Below are 5,471 nucleotides of genomic sequence, written 5' to 3' on the forward strand. Positions count from 1 at the left end.
GAAAATGGGTTTTAAACCCATCCTGCTAGAAGCTATTCCCTTTTGTGATTCATATATTAATGACATGGCAAATACAATATCTTTCAGGCTTATTACTAAGCATATATGAAGACTTAGACCTGCATGTTCTTTATTAGGGTCAAACAGATGCAGCTATATGTAGAAAATGCTCAAACCTTCTAGGCATCCCTTACGTTGCTAATAGGACATGGCGAGAGACGGTGGAGGCTTGGTATAGGCACACGACAAAGTCTTCTCATGTGGGTAATGTAACGTCCCGTACTCGGATGTCTGGAGAGTTAGCTATTATAACCTAATGTCATCTTCCATAACATATTTTTACACTCTGATATTCCATCCAAATACAAAATCCATTTATTCAAAACAAAAATATATGTCCCTCCATCAAGACACTAATTAATTACCTCAAAGAAATAAATTAGAATTCCACACAGTCTCAAAATTTCCACGACTTACAGTACCAAAATAATATAAAATCATAAATCAACTAAAGAGACTCCCAAATAAATACTTGAACCCTTGGGTACTTATTCTTCTACGAACTTCACAACTTCTCTAACACAGCCTACTTTTACTCGCCAGCAGGACCATCATAATCATCTGAAAAATATTGTGGAGATAAGGGGTGAGTTATCAATAACTCGGTAAGCAGAGAACAAATACTAGTATGTAAACATGAATATTTTCAAAATTCAAAATGCATAACAAAATATTTACTTTCATAATGCATGATAAGAAACATTTGCTTTTAGAATGCAAAATCAAAACATGTTACCAAAATTTTTAGAGCGAAACTTTCAAAAAACTTTCTTATATAAAATCCTTTGGTATAACGAAATCTGAAACATCATCTTCATATCATATCAGAGCATCACATCGGGACATATACTATATTTAACCCCCGTGGTAGGATTATAAACCACCATTATAACCCGTGGAAGGGTCGTATCCACTATTATCACCCGTGGTTGGGCCATATACAATGTTTAACCCCCGTGGAAGGGTTATAAATTACAATTATAACCCGTGGAAGGGCCGTATCCACTATTATAACCCATGGTTGGGCCGTATCCACTATTATCACCCATGGTTAGACCGTATCCACTATTATCACCCGTGGTTGGCCCGTATGCCACTATTATTACCCATGGCTGAGCTGTATCTACTATTATTACTCGTGGTTGGGTCGTATACCATGTTTAACCCCCGTGGTAAGGTTATAAACCACAATTATAGCTCGTGGAAGGGTCGTATCCACTATTATAACCCGTGGTTGGGCCTTATCAGAACATAACAAAACCATTAGAATCAGACTTTAATCAGAATACAGAATCAGAATCTCATGCCAAGATTTTGAAATGCCACATCATAGCAAAACTTTTAGATCTTATGCATCATAACATCTTTACTTCATTAAAACAAACCTTTCAAAAAGAAAGACTTATATTCGCTCTTTTCCAGATCAAAAACAAAATGTACAAAAACTAGCTCATGTCTACACCAGTCATGAAAAGAATACTCTTCTGTATCTTACGGATCTCATGAGTAATGCAAAGCAAATAACTGATGTTATTTTCACATTTCTTTTCAAAAACAAATATATCATGCACATTTTCATAAATCAACCTCAGTTCATTTTCTTTTTATGCAAAGTCTAGCATAGGAACCCCACTTACCTAGACTTCTTAGTCTTTCGAAAATTTTCTCAACAATGCCGAACAACTATTAATCGTCACCTGTAAAATAATCATGTAATTCTCGTAAATTTGCAATCGAACACGTATTTTATATTTAAGCCTAAGATGCTAAAATAACCTATTTTAATTCCTCAAAACCTATAACCTTGAAATACCATCACTTCTCCAAATCCAACAATAACCACTTAAAATGCTCTAACTAAGCTATTAAATTCTAAGACATTTTCTAAAAATTGTATAATAATATTAGTAATAAATTCAACTATGCCACAAAATAGAATTTTGGTTTAAAGATTCATTATAACAAAACTGACTAACGTAGGAGGGCAAATATTTCATTTAATAAAAATAGACTAATTAGTTTGTTAAAGGGTTAACATAAAAATTTCATACTTACTAGTTACTTACTGAACTTAGTTGTAAAAAAATAATTAATTCATTAATCTAGACTCCTAAAATATTTTCTATATAAAATCTTATACTACAAATAAATCCTACGCACAATAGGTTTATAAAAACGTGTTCAATAAGCACCCATTCAAGGGCATTTTGGGAAAGAAAAAGAAAGCATAACCTGCATGGCTGTTTGAAAACAAAAGCTGGGATGCAACGACATAGCTGGGCGGATGTCACAAGTGGTCCACACGGCGGCGAAGCACTGAGAGATAGAGATAAAGAGTGATGAGCGAGAGAGAGTAAGTGGTGGGAGAGAGAGTCCAAAAAATGGTGAGAAAGATTGGAGAGGAAACCGTGGCATGGCATGACCTTACCGAGCGAGAGTGGCGACTTGGGGTGGCGAGAGGTGCTGGGTGGCACTTTTTGTGTGCCGTGATGGGACGATGGGGCGGCTGCTGGTGGCATGGGTGGATGGCTTGAGGCTCTAGGTGGGGAAGATCACTCCCTCTATTTCGGTAAAAACAGAGTACTCTCTCAAAACTTTTGGTGGTTGGCACAGTGGTGGTCTTGGGTTTTGGTGTTGCTCTTTTATGGTGGAGGGAGGGGCTACGGTGCAACGTTGAACATGGCTTAGCTTCCTCTCTCTTTTTTTTTTTCCTTTTTTTTTTTTTTTTTTTTTTCAGTTTGTCCAGGTGCAGCGGCGGATAAGTCTTAGGCTATCTTCTATATGCTGTGATGAGGATCTCCACTTATATATATATATATATATATCTATATGACTAGAAACCCTAGAGAAAAAGAGAGGGAGACAAATTGCATAACGTGAAAGTATATCTCCTCATGCAAGCTGTTGCCGTGAATGTCGTGGGGATAGGAACGTGCATGCCGTGGAGATCAAACTGACGTAAAGAGTGAACCTAGTTGAGGGAGCTTCTCCGTGCATGAGATGATGCCTAAATAGGTGGTTGAAACCTCAGAAAAAGAAATAGAAAGGAAACGTGCATGGCATGGGGCTTAATAAAACTTGGTTTTGACAAGCTAAAGCAGTCCAAAGCTTCTTCATAGCTTATTCGTATTTCCATCAGTCAAATATATTCTAAATACTACTGGCCTCGACTCATATTTCAACTAGCTTAACTCATTACATAACTTGTCAGGCTGAAAACCAAATAAAATAAATCATGCTTGGTCCATAAAATATCAGCTGAATTTAACCCAATTAACAATCTCAATAAAAACTCATAAATCGCCAAAATAAATTTTTGGGGCCCGTAACCTATTCTCAAAACTACTCATTAAAACCCAACTGGGCTTTCCATCCATATTAAAAAAATTCGGATGCGAATTTCTTGCTAAGCTTGGGTGTTATAGGTAATCTGGTCGGGATTATTCCAGTGATTGTTACTTGGAGCCTTTGGTGTTGGAGTTGCATTGCTTGCATGGAAGGAAGGAGGGAATCGATTGATTCTTTGTGAAGATCAGTCAGATATTGGATTGTTTGGGTTGGAAGCAAGTTAAAGGAGGCTTATCAAGTAGCTCGGCTTGATATGTCTATTTTGAGGGAGTTGCAGTTGTCGATTAAGCCTCTGAGGAAGAGAAGATCAGTGTTATGTCTTGGTAGAAACCAAGTTTGGGATGGTTCAAGTTGAATGTCAACGGTAGCAGTTTAGGAAATCCATGGGTTTTCGGCGCCGGTGGGGTGTTGCAGGATGATCAGGGAATGATTTAGTTTGCTTTTGCTGAATTCACTGAGATGAGTTCTAACAATAAAGCTAAGCTGATGGCTTTATTAATTAGTCTTCGCAAATGTAAGGAAATGGGTATTACCAATGTTATTCTGGAGTTGGATTCATTACTGGTGGTAAATTGGTTGAGGGAGGGCAGATGTTGTATATGGTATTTAGAGGATTATTGGGAGGAGATATTGAGTATGCTGGCAGACATAAACTTTCTGGTTCAATATATCTATCGAGAAGGAAATGCGGCAGCGGGTTTTCCTGCCCGGATGGGGAGTAGTGGCTGTGCTAATGTATGGTATTCGTAGATGGGTATTCCGCTTCTTCTTAAGGGTATTTTACGCATTGATAAAATTGGTTTGGCTTATGTATGAAAGACATAAGTTCCTGGGCTATCTTTGGGGCTATAGAGGAGTTTTTTTTGCTATTTGAGAGTTACATGAGTTGGGTTTCTTGGGTATATAGAGGAGTTTTTTTTTTTTTTTTTTTTTTATTTGATTGTAATAAGGTTGCTTTGCTCGTGTTTTTTTTTTATAAGGTATTTCTCCGCTAAAAGTGAGGGTTTTCGTTAATTATATTGGGGGATTTTTCTTAAAGCATTTGGACTTGTTAAAGTTTATTTATTTTTATGTCTTAGTTCATTTTTCTAATACTATATATATGAGCTAAATTAAAGTACCTAGTTTTACGCCATAGACCAAGTGACATCTACGACATCTCGATCCTTATTTATCCGGCCCAAGGCATCCCAAACAGCGCTCGACCCATCGACAATATTATTCTTGCATGGAGGCTGAAACGCATGCTCTGCATTACACCCACTGACAGAGTCGCACTGATCATCTACCACCTTAGCCCTCACACTCTTCCATTATTAGCTGTAATCCTGATCATCTTCCCACAATGAGACCCATCTTCATACCACCTTGTCGATAGTGTTATGATGGGACTACTGTCGTCATGGTATTGGCCGTCACACTTTGATGGCCCCCCGCCGTCACCGACTTTGTCGAAATCATTGAGTGTGAGGAGGGCACGGGTGGAGGGTGTCACTGGGGGAGCACGTGTACAGTGTACAGATAGTGGGCTTTGCCTTCACACACGAGGGTGCTAGAGGATTGGCAATTACTCATGCCGGGTGTGGGCCCTCTAACTCTAGAACATAGATGAGTCCTGACATTAGGGTCATCGTTGCACTGACCATTGATGCAAATGAGCAAGCCAGCACAGTCGTTAAGGGTACGATATGCGCCATTGCAAGAAGAGATGGCATGTGCGAGGAATGGAAGGAATGCGAAAGCACTAATGATGGTGAGGAAAAGGGAAACAAACAAAAGTGTGTTTTCCATTAAATCTTTAACTAGTAAGCACTTGAGAGAGGATGAGAGGTTGCATCTTCTTATATATATATATATATATATATATATATATTGTTGAAGAAAATTGTGCAGATATAGTAATCTGAAAAATAAATGTGATTTTGAGGCATGTAGAACACTATTTTTAAGGTGATAATTGCTCCTACTCGAAAGAGTTTGCTACTGGGTTACAAGCAATTCACCTCCAGGATACAACAATATCACCAACTACAAATAGCAATTCTGAAGTTTTTCTTTCAGAG

The 5,471-nt window shown here is 38.0% G+C and overlaps 1 pseudogene; it reads right to left on the reverse strand.

Moving 5' to 3' along the window:
- Positions 1-4,444: 4,444 nt before the first annotated feature.
- On the reverse strand, positions 4,445-5,217 carry LOC121241383 (annotated as a pseudogene).
- Between the last annotated feature and the right edge of the window lie 254 nt (positions 5,218-5,471).

Source organism: Juglans microcarpa x Juglans regia, chromosome 7S (assembly GCF_004785595.1).
Source record: "Juglans microcarpa x Juglans regia isolate MS1-56 chromosome 7S, Jm3101_v1.0, whole genome shotgun sequence".
NCBI classification, from domain to species: domain Eukaryota; kingdom Viridiplantae; phylum Streptophyta; class Magnoliopsida; order Fagales; family Juglandaceae; genus Juglans; species Juglans microcarpa x Juglans regia.